The following is a 17,106-nucleotide window of genomic DNA, read 5'->3' on the forward strand; positions in this document are numbered from 1 at the left end:
CACCAACACTGTCTTGGTCATTGTAGCTATTCCCTTTCAGGAAGTAGTTGTCGCTTTTGTATTTCATTTTCTTCTGATCTCCAAAACACCCCCTGGAAATACATATCCAGTTGTGCCCTTGGTGTCTGGCATATGTTTGTATATAACTTGAAAAATTCAAATTTTTCTAGCTAAGCTTTGTACGTTTTTACACTTAGGTACAGCGGAATTAAGTGCTGAGAGAAAATCTCTGGTACCAAAGTATTATCACTAGATGTGATAATGTATTGTCACTCACACTGGAGGACAGATGGAATCTACATATGTGAAATAAATAACATATATCGTCTAAGGGGGATAACTCCAAACAGGCATATTATATGAATGTAAAAACTACATTTGCCATAATCATAACGTAACTGATTTTAAAAATGCTACCTTATGCTTCATATTCCATGTTACCAGTATTTACATATGAGTCAAATTGCAGGGAAGAAGCTTGAATGGCTTTTTAATGTCATGTATAAAAGCGCCCATATTTATTTTGTTATATTGAAGAGGCTCATAACCATTTAAAACTAGTAGAATGGCCTTAAGAAAAAAGCATACAGAAGATAGCAGGATTACCGTAAACAAGAAACCAGAAGACAAACTATTAGTATCATCAAAAAATTATATTAGATTTTGACAGCCTTGAATGGAAAGTAGAAGCAAACCATTTTAAATTGTAGTGCAGGTTTTACATTTTAATTAAATGATCAGAAAATATAAAGGAACCAGTGACCCTAGTCACAAAACTCTTTGCAAATATAGATTTAGGAATACATTTACATAGTTGATAATACTGCCAATTCCTAGCTGGAAGCGAAGGCAGCCATAGGCAAATCTAATTGATCTTTGACTAAGATTGAATCAATCATTTGTTTTTAGCAAATGATAAAAAAACTAAACTTCCTTTTTTGAAATTTTGACAGCTTTCAAAAATGAAACAATCACCCCCCCCTTCACATCCCATGTTTGTGAAATCAGAAGCTAACTCTCCCTCAGAGAATCCCACTGAATTTCACATGCAGGGCTGCCACCAGAATTGAGTGCTGCCAATGCACCCTGACCACAGGGCAAGATTAAAACATGCTGAGGCCCTAAACTATATCATGTTTAAGAGGCTCCATAACATTACCAAAAAATGTGTATTATTGTAACGAAACGGACAATGAAAATACAGTGGTACCTCGGGTTACATATACTTCAGATTACAGACTCCGCTAACCAAGAATTAGTACCTCGGGTTAAGAACTTTGCTTCAGGATGAGAACATAAATCGTGCTCTGGTGGCGCGGCGGCAGCAGGAGGCCCCATTAGCTAAAGTGGTGCTTCAGGTTAAGAACTTGACATGAGCCAACAGTGTGACGCGGCAGCTAAAAAAGCCAATGCAATTCTGGGCTGCATCAATAGGAGTATAGCATCTAGATCAAGGGAAGTAATAGTGCCATTGTATTCTGCTCTGGTCAGACCTCACCTGGAGTACTGTGTCCAGTTCTGGGCACCACAGTTCAAGAAGGACACTGACAAACTGGAACGTGTCCAGAGGAGGGCAACCAAAATGGTCAAAGGCCTGGAAACGATGCCTTATGAGGAATGGCTAAGGGAGCTGGGCATGTTTAGCCTGGAGAAGAGGAGGTTAAGGGGTGATATGGTAGCCATGTTCAAATATATAAAAGGATGTCACATGGAGGAGGGAGAAAGGTTGTTTTCTGCTGCTCCAGAGAAGCGGACACGGAGCAATGGATCCAAACTACAAGAAAGAAGATTCCACCTAAACATTAGGAAGATCTTCCTGACAGTAAGAGCTGTTCGACAGTGGAATTTGCTGCCAAGGAGTGTGGTGGAGTCTCCTTCTTTGGAGGTCTTTAAGCAGAGGCTTGACAACCATATGTCAGGAGTGCTCTGATGGTGTTTCCTGCTTGGCAGGGGGTTGGACTCAATGGCCCTTGTGGTCTCTTCCAACTCCGGAACGAATTAAGTTCTTAACCCGAGGTACCACTGTAGAAAGAACAAATTTTTACACATTGATGCCCAAGAAAATCTGCAGCCTAGGGTGGCACTCCTAGTCAATTAACTGGGCTAAAAGCCCAAGTGTGGCTGAGTATTCTACCAGAGAAAGAACTGTAACATGAAATCTAGATGGTCAGTAAGGTGTGGGATGGACATTCCAAGAGTATTAGGGGTAGTAGACAGCCCAGGGTAAAGGTGGAATAAAGCTGTAAGACAAGACGTAGTAGCAGGAGATGAGGATTGGAATTGGAAAACAGGTAGCCAAAGGCCCTGGAGCTTGGAAGAGTAGCTCCAAACTTAAGGTTTCTCAAACTGGAGAGTGGAAGAGACCCAGAATGTGAAAAGGTATCTCACTTAATTACGGTACTAATGTGGTGCATCAGCTTGGCCAATGGTCAGAGATGATGGGGGTTGCCTCATGCAATCCCGATAATCAAAAATGGTGGATCTGCTTCAGCCTTCTGTCTCTGGCAGTGGCCAACCATAAGAAGTTTACAAGCAAAGCATGGTGACATCAATAAATATTTAACTGGTAGTCCAGTAGATCAAGGGTTGGGGACCTTTACAACCAGAGGGCCACATTCCCTTCTGAGTAACCTTCAAGGGACCACAAGCCAAAAGGTGAGTGGGCCCAGGGTATAATATGTAAAATTAATTGAAAGGTGGGGCCTGGGGTGAAAGGATGTAGCTGGAGAAGATGCGTGGCCTGGAGAGAGAAGCAAGATAGAGAGGTTAAGGTTTCTGAACCCCTGTGGTAGATAATATATTCAGGCCTCTGTCTTTTTTATTTAAGGGAATGGTGTAGGACAAAATGTCTCACCAGTCTCATCAGTAGGGTTCACTTTGAGGATAGACACTGCCTGGGAAATGTCGTGTTTTAGGAGGGGTCCCACAGCTAGTACCAGAGTGTCCTGGTGATGTCCAGTCTCAGATCACCTTTTTGCTGGGGACATTCCCCACTGTTTTTGATTCATCTGCTCAGATGCAATGGCATAGTTTTATAAACTAGGGCATTTTTTTATTACTTTTATTTCCTGCTGCATAAGATGTTCAGCTGCTGTCGGCTTTCATAGCGCTGAGCTATTTGCAGCTTCCTCACAGGATTTTCCAATATATCCTCCTGACAGCAACAGCAGCAGAACTGCTCCTGTCACTACTGATATCCCTTTTGTACTTTTTGGCAGGCAAACATGGATGAGGCTCCTGTGAGCTGAACAGTGTTCCCACAGCATATCAAGGCATCAGAATTTGCATCGCCTACAGTGAATCGTAATTTACATTCAAGAAATAAGGCTTTCATAATCTGTGAAATTTTAAGCCTTGCAAGGGAAAGCGCATCTCTCTCTCTCTCGCTCTCTCTCTGATACACGCACATATCACTTTCATAATTTTGCATTAATTATCATAACTTTGTTTCATGTCCTGGTTTTGATTTTGATCTCTCTTCAAGTTTTCTTTTATTTAATGCATTTAAGATGTTGGACAACTAGAGAACAAAAACCAGTAGCACGCAGTATACATAATGGATGGAATTCAATAACTTATTCGAAGTAAATCCATCAAAATTAGTGAACATGCCTAAGCTAGGTCCACTAATTTCAATGTGGCTAATCTGAGAAAAGTTCGTTGAATTCCACGCTATGGAAAATGAGTCATTGGGTTTTTTTATGATAGGGCTTTAAACTGTGTATTAATTGTGTTGACTTTGATATGTAAAAATAAAACTTACCAATTAGAGAATAGACCTATGTAGATCAACATGATCATGATTAGTCTGACCAACACGCAAGAAAGATGGGTTGGGATCACATCATTTGGTTCCATCTCTTGCACTCAAGATTTTGTCACCCCAGAGGTTTTATATGATTTGATTTAGCTTTTATTGTACAACTTGTATCCTGAAAAAAAGTGGAAGTTATCAATCACACATACAGAGCCTACATATATCGATGTGTTGACATTTAGGACCCTTATGACAATGAGACTTTGAACGTAGTATGGGATAGGGTTAGTAGGCTTGATCCTGACCTCCTCCTCCTCTTACCCTGCCCTCAGATCAATCATTACACAGATAAAATGTCTGCACATGGCTGCTGAACCTACTTCTCCAAGGTTTTCTGTTAAATTTACCTGTTCTACCACATTTTTGTCCTCACAACAACCCTGTGATGTAGCTGAGGGTGATAGTAATTAGCCCAGGATAGTGAGCTTCATGGCTGAATGGGAATTTCAACCCAGGTGTCCCCAGTAGTAGTCTGACACTTTAAACACTACATCACAGAGACTTCCGGTCGGCGCCAGCGTTTAATGGCGGTCTTAGCCTTGAGCTCCGAGGCAAGACTGCTCCGTAAGTTCGGGTCTGACCTGCTACGGCGAGCGGGGGACCCCTAAAATCACAGGCGCTGAAGCCTGTGAACAAGGAGATTCGGTGGGCACCTTTGCGCCCCCCGGTATCGTGAAGGAGCCTTTTTAAAGGCTCCGGAGCGGCATCGGGTGTGAGCGCGGTGCTGAGGATCGCAACCCAGCTTACGGAGTGAAGCCGCGTCGCCATTGACGGAGAGCGCCGATTCCTTCCTGAAACAACCGATTGGCAACATTACCCGTGAGTAAGATCTGCAAACTAAACGGGACTCTAAAAGCAATTTAAGAAAATTCGGCTGAAAACGGGAGAGGTAGAAAATAAGGAAGCCAGCCCTCCCGGAACTGCACGACCGATTGAGCAATGGAAAAACAAGCTATTTTTAAAGGGAACCTTTCTATTTAAGAAACTTTATTGAACTCTTGATATTGGAAGAAATCCCCCCCCCCCACAGGCAGGTGAAGGGGGGAAGAGGACTGTGTAAATCTAATCTGCCAGAGGACAGGGGGTTGGGGAAAAAAAAGTCTTCCGCTGCCGAAGCCTCTGTTCAGGCTGCCGGGGAAAAAACAAGCGCCAGGAAAGTGAGCTGTCAGAAAATGAGCTGTCAAAAAGCTGGTGGATACAGAGGCCAAACTTAATTGAAATAAAATAACGGGACTTTAGGTAATTGAACTTATAAGATATTGGATTTGAAACAAATAAGGCTTTTGGCTGGACTTTTGCTTGGTGGAACTTTGCATTGGCTACTTGTTTCCCTGTCTTTTGTGTTGCTATTGTCGCCATTACTTGGATACAATTCCCCCCTCTAGAGGACTAAAAGAGAGAAACAGTTGCACTGTGATAGAGACAGAGAAGTGGGATTTTCCACTTGCAACTTTCCTGTGGGAACGACCTTGAGTTATGAGCACTCCACAGGAGGAAATAACAACAAGAAGCAAATCAAAACAAACTCAAAAGCAGACCCAAAGAAGAGGCTCCACATCAGGAGCTACAGCTGTACAGGAAAAAGGAACAACAGCATCAATGGAATCTATGACACAGGCACTGCTTAGAATAAACAAGTCTTTAGAAGCACTTACCAAGCAGTCCACAGAGAACTCTAGGAAACTGACAGATAATTCTAAGAAATTGACAGAGCTGACAACAAGACTAGACCTGAACACGACGGCAATTGCAAATAACACAGATTCTATAAACCGTCTTGTGCAAGAATCTACAGAAACGAGAAAAATAGCCGAGAGCGCAAGGAGCACAGCCGAGGACACCAGGGGAAAGTTTGTACCCATTGCAAAGAAAGTCAACGAACATGATTCAGCTTTGGCCTTTTTGGAGCTAGAGAGGAAAAATAAGAATTTGAAATTAAGATCAGTACCAGAGGAAGAACAGGGTAACCTGGGAGACTTCCTGACAGATAAATTCCAAGAATTTTGGATTGATGAACTAGGAGGGGAAGAGGAGCAGGAATTTGCAATTACTTCAGCCTTCCGGATTGGCAGAAAACAAGGCAAGAAACCAAGGGATTGTTTAATTACTTTAAGATCCAAAGAAGAAAGGGATAAAATACTGAACCTACATTTCCAGAAGGCCTTGATTGTTAAGAATTCCCAGGTACAGATCTTTAAGGATATTCCTAAGCACTTCCTAGAGGTGAGGTTTCAATTTAAGACTTTAACAGATTTGCTGAAAAAATATAATATCCCATTTAGGTGGGAATTTCCACAAGGATTGTCCTTCAACTTCAAAGGGAAGAAAATTAAGATCAAAACAACTCAAGATAAAGACCAATTTTTGGAGAAATACTTTGAGGACTTTGAGAAAGGAACCGTAGAAGAGAGGGAAATACCAGATATAGCAAATCTATCATTTGGACTTGCCCCAGCACCTACTGACGAGGAACAAGAACTTGGAGCAGTCGGCGGAAAAGCAGCCCAATAACAGAAATGTCTCTGCAATTTTTGAGTTGGAACTGTCACGGCCTGAACCATCCCCGAAAAAGAGGACAGGTGTTTCATATACTAAAGAAAGAACATCTAGATATAATATGTCTGCAAGAAACCCATATTGCCAGGATAAACAGAAAACTTTTGATAAATAAAAGATTGGGACAAGAATTCATTTCTTCTGACAAAGTTAAGAAAAGGGGAGTTGTGATTTATGTGAAAGAAAAATTAGAACCAAAATTAATTTTCAAGGATGAACAAGGAAGATTTCTGGCAGTGGAAATTCAAATTCAAGGAGAAAAAATTCTGATTGTAGGAGTTTATGCACCTAATGAAGGGAAGGCCGAGTTCTTTAAGAAGTTGCATGAGACGTTAATGGATTTTATGGACTTTAAAATAATATTTATGGGCGATATGAACGGAGTAGTCTCCACAAACATGGATAAAGCGCAGAGACAAACGATTTCCAAGGATGGGAGACTGCCAAAGACCTTTTTTGAACTGACTGACACCATGGACTTGATTGATATCTGGAGAACAAGGAACCCTCTAGAAAAAGAGGGGACCTTCTTCTCTGAAGCAAAAATGACATGGACCAGGATTGACCAAATATGGATTTCCAGTAATCTGGCACCAAGGGTTAAAAAGACAGAAATCTGCCCAAAAACTTGTTCCGATCATAATGCAGTAAAGATGGAAATGAAGCTGACAACAACTGGAACCTTCAGATGGAGAATGAATGACACCCTGTTTAAAGATGAAACAATCTACAAAAAGGCCCAAAAGACATTGAAGGACTATTTCGAGATAAATTTAAGATCAGAGGTGGAAAGAAGAATAATATGGGATGCAAGCAAGGCCGTGATGCGAGGCTTCCTGATTCAGCAAAACTCCATAAAGAAGAAACAACAGAATGAGAAGAAGGAAAAAATCTGGAATCAAATAAAAGAAGGAGAGAAGAAATTGAGGTCTAAACCTAAATCTCAGGAGATTCTAAGAGAAATAAAGTACTATCAGACTCAATATATGGAACTGGTGAACGAGGAGATAGAATGGAAAATAAAACAAATGAGGCAAAAATCATTTGAATCAGCAGATAAATGTGGGAAATTGCTATCATGGCAACTGAAAAAGAGACAAAAGCTGAACACCGTGACATCCCTAGAAGTGGATGGTAAATTTATCAATAAACCAAACGAGATTAGCAATTGTTTCCAAAGTTATTTCAAAAAGTTATATGCTCAAGGGCCAAAGAAAGAACAAGAGATTGAAGAATTCATTAAAAAATATGGACTTTCAAAGATTTCTGAAAAAAGCAAGAGGACTTTAAATGAGAAAATTACAGACCAAGAAATAGAGGGTGCCATCCAAAAAATGCAACTGGGAAAATCACCAGGACCAGATGGACTGACGGCCAGATACTACAAAGCACTGAAGGAATGGTTAATACAACCATTGAAGGAAGTATGCAACCAAATCTTAGAGGGGAAAAAGGCTCCCGAATCGTGGAAAGAGGCATTCATCTCACTTATACCAAAGTCAGAAACTGAGAAACACCAAGTTAAGAACTACCGCCCTATATCACTCTTAAATGTGGATTATAAAATTTTTGCAGAAATTTTAGCAAAAAGATTTAAAAAAGTGTTATCAGAGGAGATTCATAAAGACCAAACAGGCTTTCTCCCAGGGAGATATATGTCAGACAATGTGAGAAATATTATAGATATATTAGAACTCCTGGAGATGGAGATAAACAGAAAAGCAGTGCTGATCTTTGTGGATGCGGAGAAAGCCTTTGACAATATTTGTTGGACCTTTCTAAAGAGGAATCTCCATGGGATGGGGGTAGGCCATAACTTTGAAAATGGTATAAGTGCAATATACTCTGAACAAAAGGCTAAATTAATTGTGAACGGTATGGTTATGGATGAGATTCCAATAGAAAAAGGGACACGACAGGGATGCCCAATATCCCCTCTATTATTTATATCTGTCCTGGAGGTATTATTGAACATGATCAGAAGGGACCAGCTGGTAGAAGGGATAAGACTCGGAACTAAACATTATAAGTTAAGAGCTTTTGCAGATGATCTAGTTTTAACTCTGCAACAACCAGAAGCCAGTACGAAAAGAGCTTTAGAACTTATTGAAATATTTGGTCAAGTGGCAGGTTTTAAATTAAACAAACAAAAGACGAAGGTGCTGGGGAAAAATTTAACGATCGAGGAAAAAGATAGCTTTCAAAGAGAAACCGGTTTAGAAATAACAAAAAAGGTGAAATACCTGGGGGTGAACTTAACATCAAAAAATGTGAACCTATTTAAAGATAACTATGAGAAATGTTGGTTGGAGGTGAAGAAAGATCTCGACATATGGTCTAGGTTAAGACTCTCCTTGTTAGGCCGAATTGCTGTTATTAAGATGAATGTATTGCCGAGAGTGTTGTTTTTATTTCAGACATTACAAATTTTGGACAAAATGGACTGTTTCAAGAAGTGGCAGAAAGATATATCTAATTTTGTCTGGCAGGGCAAAAAGCCCAGAATAAAATTTAAGATTCTAACTGATGCAAAGGATAGAGGGGGCTTTGCCCTGCCGGACTTAAGACTTTATTATGAAGCAGCAGCTTTTTGCTGGCTGAAGCAATGGCTACTTCTTGAGAATACAGACATTTTAGATCTAGAAGGATATGATAACAACTTCGGTTGGCATGCATATTTATGGTATGACAAGGTAAAAGTGCATAGAGGCTTTAAAAACCATATTGTCAGGAAAGCATTGTTTAATGTATGGAATCGTTATAAAGATTTGTTGGAAAATAAAACCCCCAGGTGGTTGTCACCCCTGGAAGCTAAAGCGGTAAAAAAACTTAATATGGATTCAGACTGGCCAAAATACAGTGAAATTTTGGAATATGATGGTGAAAAGCTCAAATTACAGAGCTTGGAGAAATTAAAACCTAAAGTCAGAGACTGGTTACATCACCAGCAGATTAATGACACGTTTAATCAAGACAGGAAAGTAGGATTTCAGAAGGAGAGGTCAAAGTTAGAAACGGAACTATTGGAGCCCAATACTAAGAATTTGTCTAGAATGTATAATTTGCTGCTGAAATGGAACACCCAAGATGAAACAGTTAAATCAGCGATGATTAAATGGGCACAAGATATTGGTCATGACATTATGTTTGCGGACTGGGAAAGGTTATGGACCACAGGCATTAAATTTACGGCATGCACTGCCTTAAAAGAGAATATAATGAAAATGATCTATAGGTGGTACATGACCCCAGCCAGGCTAGCAAAGATACATCGTTTGCCCAATAATAATTGCTGGAAGTGTAATGAACGTGAAGGAACTTTTTATCACCTTTGGTGGACCTGCCCAAAGATTAAGGCCTACTGGGAAATGATCTATAATGAAATGAAGAAAATTCTTAAGCGGACATTTGCTAAAAAACCAGAGGCTTTTCTCCTGGGCATGGTCGACCAAATGGTACCAAAGGAAGACAGAACATTCTTCATGTATGCAACCACAGCAGCAAGAATTCTACTAGCAAAATATTGGAAGAAGCAAGAACTACCCACTCTGGAAGAATGGCAGACCAAGGTGACAGAATTTATGGGATTGGCAGAGATGACCGGCAGAATCCGTGACCAGAGGAGAGAGACGGTGGAAGAGGACTGGAGAAAATTTAAAGTTTATCTTAGGAACTGTTGTAAAATTTCGGAATGCTAAAATGTCAAGGGATATAAGATAGAGAATTATAGCTGTTAAATCTTAAATTTAAATAAAATATAAAGAGAATCAGTTATGAATTGGAATGAAGGATTGCTAGAAATGCTGTCTTAAAAAAATAAGGGTGCAGTGAAGGGAAGGCTAGGGGAAGTCGTGTTATGTATGTTATTGTATGTTATGTTTTAGTATGTTATGTTATGTCATTGTATGTTATGTTATGTTTTTATTTTGTTATATTTGTGAAAATGAATAAAAAATATTTTTAAAAAAAATAAACACTACATCACAAAGGGGTACAGATGTCCTTTCCTATCTCTTTCTGACTTGTGCTATACACTTTCTGAACCACCATTGCCTTTCTCCTCAAGTCTAGTGACCATTAAGGATATAATTCTGCACCTAAGTTTGTAGCAATGAGGGGACTCACAGACGTATCCTCCTCAGTTTAAAGGAAGAACAGAATCATTGTGAACACCACTGCAGTTGTCTATGAATCCTCTAAGTGGAGCCTGAACACTGACTCAGGCAATGATTATTTGGCTGCAAATTCAACTGCAGGAAAACCTAACGTGGTTGTGTATGGCAGTAAAATTCATATTAGCGATAGAAGCCCATTTCACAATGTGTTTTTTAGAAATCTTCCTCTTTTAGGTGATCGACTATATTAAGAACCATAATCTTAAGAAAATATATTTAATTCACTAACTTTGTGAGCTAATTTTACATTTGAATAAGTATTATGTATTCTTTTATTATGATTTAATAAATTTGTATGCTTCCCTTCATTACAGAGCGATTTACAACATAAAAATGCAAAAATGAGAACACAAAATACATAATAAAACAAACAAGCAGGCCAATAACTCCCCCCCGAACACATTTAAAAAGCCATTAAAATTTTAATCAGGCGAAGCTCTGGTTAAAGAGAAACATTTTTCACCTGGTGCCTAAAGATATGTAATGAAGGCACCAGGCAAGGCTCCACAAGTGGGGAGCCATTGCAGAAAAGGCCCCTTCTCGTGTGGCTGGCCTCTGGACCTCTTGTGGAGAGGGCAGATGAAGAAGGGCCTCAGATGGTGATTGCAGGGTCCAGGGCAGTTCCTATGAACGGTCCTTGAGTTCTCTTATTTGAAAAAGCGGTTGTTACCTTTTGGGTGTCATCAAACATATAGTATTATCATATTTAAATTCTGCAGCAAATTTTCTTATTACACATTTATTTCCAGCTCTCCAGATGTGTTAAAAGTGTCTTCACCTTCAATTTATGCATTCCCAATACAGTGGTAAAGTAAAGGTAAAGGGACCCCTGACCATTAGGTCCAGTCGTGACCGACTCTGGGGTTGCGCGCTCATCTCGCTCTATAGGCTGAGGGAGCCGGCGTTTGTCTGCAGACAGTTTCCGGGTCATGTGGCCAGCATGACTAAGCCGCTTCTGGTGAACCAGAGCAGCACACGGAAACGCCGTTTGGCGCTGTGGGTTAAACCACAGAGCCTAGGACTTGCTGATCAGAAGGTCGGCGGTTCGAATCCCTGCGACAGGGTGAGCTCCCGTTGCTCGGTCCCTGCTCCTGCCAACCTAGCAGTTCGAAAGCACGTCAAAGTGCAAGTAGATAAATAGGTACCAAAATACAGTGGTACCTCGGGTTAAGTACTTAATTCATTCCGGAACCTGAAACTGTTCTTAACCTGAAGCAAACTGTTCCTAACCTGAAACTGTTCTTAAGCTGAAGCACTATTTCTGGGTTAGCGGAGTGTGTAACCTGAAGTGTATGTAACCCGAGGTACCACTGTATCACTTTTTATTTGCACGGGTATTTACTGATTTGTTGCTACACGTATACACACTCTCCCACCCCAGCTCTTGTAGCAGCTAGATTTGACACATTTTGAGCCTTCTAACTTGATGACTGCTACTGATTGCTCCTTGATGACTGCTACTGAAGTGAAAAATTCTGTAGATTCTTTCTGTGGAAGAACACCACATTACTACTGTAGATATTTCTTTGAAGCAAAGAGAGTTTGTTTTCTGGTTTTAAACATTGTTGAAGTACTTCTTGGATTATATTTGCTGCTCCACTGATTGCTGCAGCTTCATGTTTTTGTTTTGCTGCTTGATGAATGTTTCTAAGGAACTAAATGTTTTTAATATTTTACTTGTTTGAAATTGTGTTAATGTGAAGTTTCTTTGTTTTGGATATGTTGGACAATAATGGCTTTACTTAAAACTGCATAACTAACAAACTAGCTAAACATGCCGTCTCCCACTCCATAGAAATCTGAAATTATGAACATGCTGCAACCATTAAGACAATGCGATCCTCACATACATATCTACACAGAAGTAAGCCCCATTGAATTCCACTTAACTCCTTCCTAGGTGAGTGTGTATGAGACTGCAGTCTAAATCCCAATGCCTTTGCAGAGAATTCAACACTAAGGCCGCTTCCAGACCACCTCTTTTTGTTCATAGATGTCTTACCTTACCTTCACTATAGGGTCCCAGGGCAGGTTGCAACAACAGAAACAGTTCAGTGTAAAAAAGACCAAGCAACCAAACACAACACTCATCCTGATTTGTCAGTTTCTGGAGGGTGGAGGAAGCAGGTTTGTTGTTTAAAAGTACCAAATCCACTTTTCCTGATTATGTGATTGAATCTTACCCACAAAACGGCAACAGTCTGGATGTACATCCAATGTTGTTCTCTCCAGATGTTGTTGAACTACAACTGCCATCATCCCTGATCAATGGCCATGCTTCCCCAGCTAAGGAAGGCACACAACTGGTAGTAATTCCTTCTTGTCAAAAGCAGCTTTTCCTAAGGTGCTCCGAATGCATATGTGCACATGCTTCTTGTCTCTAGACCAGATCTGTGCCCTGCAGAGTTGCAGCAACAGTGGGACCACACACATCATCTTATGTATCCTCATCTGATGGTACATAACAAACTATGTACACACCCAACCTGAGGCTTCTCTTATATGGAAGCCATGGCTGCTCTTTCCTCTTCAAGCCCCTCCTGATTCTAGGAGACATTGGGGTGGAGGATGGCGGGGATTCGACTGGCCCATTCCTCACCTGAACAGTCTTTTCTCCTGCCTCTGACTGGTCCTGCATGCCCACCTTTGTCTCTGACAGCTCTGACCCTTCCTTTCTCCATTTCCCTTGCAGGCAGCACAAACCCCATAAACTGCTATCCCCCTCTCTTGCATCAGTTGCCTGACTGGCCCCCTGTCTCCATCACATGCTCGTCAAGAGCCCCGGCGGTCCCTTACATCAAAACTTGTGTTACACAAGAAGTGTAGTTTTCCTAGCAAAGAATCATATTTGAGAGATAATCCTGGTCTGTTGTGAGGAGCCAGGGTAGAATTATCTGGCAGCTCTGGGGTGGAGTATGTGGACTGTTCAGTGTTAGTAAAGAGCAAATTTGCTGAGACACTGAGGGAGCCAAGACAGGATTTGCTGAGTAAGAGGAAAAGTTAGTAGAATATGATAGGTTATGAGTGCAGTCTGGAAAATCAGGAAGGTCCAGAAATTATACTGCATTTAATGCAACAGGGTCAAACTGGAGCAAGCACTGGGTTTGAAGACAAATCATGCAAAATCAACTGCTTCCTGATGGCAAATGGAAAAAAAAATGCCTTAAATAGCATGTTTATAAAATTCCCCCTCTTTTAAATTCTGTTATATAATACTAATTACATTGGTTCTTCACGAGTCTTTCTGTATTACTTTGTATATTAGGATTATGAGTCTACCGCTCTTAACTACTACACCACACTGGAGAGAGAGTGAGTGGTGGTTACTTGATATGCATTTAAAACCCTTCTCCTGGACTAGGTTCTCCATGCCAATTCCTCCCTGAATACACCCCAAGTGAACCAAGAAGGAAGGGTGATTGTGATCTTGGTAAACATTCACCCACAACATCATTGGGCAGGGGTGAATACATTCCCGACATTGCCAGGACTGCCTATATTTGTTTTCATATGTTTCCAAATAAGGCAGAATCAATCTGCAATGAGCTTTAATAATAATAATAATAATAATAATAATAATAATAATAATAATAATAATAATAATTTATTATTTATACCCCGCCCATCTGGCTGGGTCTCCCCAGCCACTCTGGGCAGCTTCCAACTGAATATTAAAAACAGTACAGCATCAGACATTAAAAACCTCCCTAAAGAGGGCTGCCTTCAGTTGTCTTTAAAAAGTAAAATAGTTGTTTATTGCTTTGACATCTGCTGGGAGGGCGTTCCACAGGGCATTATTCATTATTATCAGAATGAAACCAGTTCTTCAAAAGTATGCTTTGGGGCCAAAAAAATATGCAATGGATCAGGCACATCAAACTCCCAAGAGACTGCGATCTATTCCCAGAGTTGTTGAGCTTTTTTCTGGAAGGACTGCAAAGAGTTGCTGAGTCTTTTTAAAGGTATAAAAACATAAATTGCTCACCATGAAACTTGACGCAACGGAGGGACAGGGCGAGGGGGGCGGGGGCGAAGACATTCACTCCTCTTCTTTAAAAATACAGCGATCGAGAAGGATTGAGAAAGACCGCAATCTACCAGAATCAACCGGTGATCAGCCGTTTGGACAAGTCTGCAATAGGTCTAAATCAGGGGTTCCCAAACCATGGTCCACAGACATTCTGGTGGTTCATGGGAGGTCTGTAAAAATACAATTAAAAATCAACCCACACCTAGAACAGCACATTACAATTGTTACAAGAGGCTGAAAAATAATTGAGTGGTCCACCAAGACCCTCAACAGTTTTCAAGTGGTCGGGGGGGGGGGCTGGACCACTGTTCTAGATTGTTTATGGGCTACACAGGAAAAACAAATAGTCTCCACTGATTCTCAAATCAATTGATTCTTCTCGCATCAAGAATGGCTGCGCCCCATTTCTGAAAACATAAAATCTGGCTTGTAACCCAGATCCGTTCTACTCCTTAAAAATAAAAACACAGCTGTTCAGGCAGGCAGCAGAAGTAAAGAGAAACCAGGCAGACTTTTTATTGGCAAAGCCAGAGGTTAATTTTGTGGGAAATTGCAGTCAAACATACAGGTAGCTAGCAAGTGTAGGGCTAGTTAAAGTATGAAGGAGTTAAGACCACAGAATTGTATTCCTAGACTCAACTTGGTCACGCCCCTCTCCTAGAAGGAAGTTAACTTTCCTTTTTTGCTTGTTCTCTTTCACCATGTGACCTCACTGAGGTAGGATGAGCCTGAGTTTGCTCGCTACAGGCTCAGAGCATGTGCTTAGAGCTATTGCACTGTATTTTGTATCTCAGGATTTCTGCCTCTGTTGACTTGCTGCTGCCTGGATAAATGCATGAACCCCGACCCTTGGAACTTTGTAAGTATAACATTTTAAAACTTACAAAGGTATGTAGACTGTTCAGTACTGAGAGGGGTAGAAATGTGGAAGCTCTGCTAACAGAATAAACATAATATTAAAAGGTCTAACAACATATATTCATCACACTTCACTCTGCTGCATGATTCTATGATTTTAAAACTCTGCTGGGGGCTCTTCTCCTGCAGGAGTGTGTGTTTAGCTTTGTGCTTTGATTCTAAGAATCCAGCCAATTCTTGTATTAGTTACCTCACATGGGTGATCTATATAGGTATTTCCCCCACAAATTTTGCATTTGTGGGGAAAATACATATATTTAATGAATAAAAGATTATTCATTAAATATGTTGCTTGGAAGATATATTGCTTGGAAGACATATATAGGGTTGCCATATTTCAAACAGTGAGCTGGGGGGGGCAAAAAGGGGACAGAGGGAGGAATGCAGTGGCCAATGGAAAATCAGCAAACACGACACTACCACTGTCCGGATTTTCCCAGACATTTTGCTGATTTCTGCCCAGACACTGCTGCCAACTGCAATATTCTGGATATGGGACATGCGAAGGCAGGTAATGGCTGAGTCGTTAAGCAAACAAAGGCTTAACGTACCCTTTAGCAGAGACTCTGTACAGCAGAGAGATGGACTTCTAGCACTGTGTTGTCTTGAGGATTGCAGTTTACCAGATGTGAGGTAGAGAAGAAAAGTTGCAGTCTGTGAAAGGTGACAGGCTGCAGAGAGGGAGTCAGAGCACAATGTGGGTTGGCAGTTTGAATTGGAGGCTGCAGAAATGGGAGAAACACTGGAAGCCTCTCCATCATAGGCTCAGGTTGTATATATGGGTAAATAAACCACATACCATAAAGACACTGCAGTCTCTGCTGTGCCTCATCTCCAAAGGCAGCACAAGCCCTGGGCAAGTGCCTTGACTCCTGAATCTCACACAGCTCAGAGATGGCATGTAACAATATTGGTGTTATTGCATATGTGTAAGGATTGGGAGTATGTGGGTGGCGCTGTGGGTTAACCCACAGATCATAGGACTTGCCAATCAGAAGGTCGGCGGTTTGAATCCCTGTGACGGGGTGAGCTCCCGTTGTTCGGTCCCTGCTCCTGCCAACCTAGCAGTTCGAAAGCACGTCAAAGTGCAAGTAGATAAATAGGTACCGCTCCGGCGGGAAGGTAAACGGCGTTTCCGTGTGCTGCTCTGGTTCTCCAGAAGCGGCTTAGTCATGCTGGCCACATGACCCGGAAGCTGTACGCCGGCTCCCTCGGCCAATAAAGCAAGATGAGCGCCGCAACCCCAGAGTCGGCCACGACTGGACCTAATGGTCAGGGGTCCCTTTACCTTTACTTTAAAGGATTGGGAAACAGTCTGTCAAAGGGATCAATTAAAAACGAGGCAAAAGGTAACAATGTGAAGATTCTTACATGAAATAGGGTAGGACCTCTCCCCAACCCTCACCTTTGCTCGCTGGCTTGTCTTCGTTTTAACTGCTACTCTTTTGAGTAATGAAGCCATGACGCAATGACCCAAACACGGCTACCTCATAACATTTCACGACTGGGGTGGAGTGGGGAAAGGGCGTTTCCAGGCAGTCACAGGACTCCATTTCCCAGAGATCCCCGCGCACACCTTAACCCCTCCCTCCCTGCCGCTCGCTCGCTTT

The sequence above is a fragment of the Podarcis gaigeae genome (assembly GCF_964106915.1).
Source record: "Podarcis gaigeae genome assembly, chromosome: 3".
Taxonomy (NCBI): Eukaryota; Metazoa; Chordata; class Lepidosauria; order Squamata; family Lacertidae; genus Podarcis; species Podarcis gaigeae.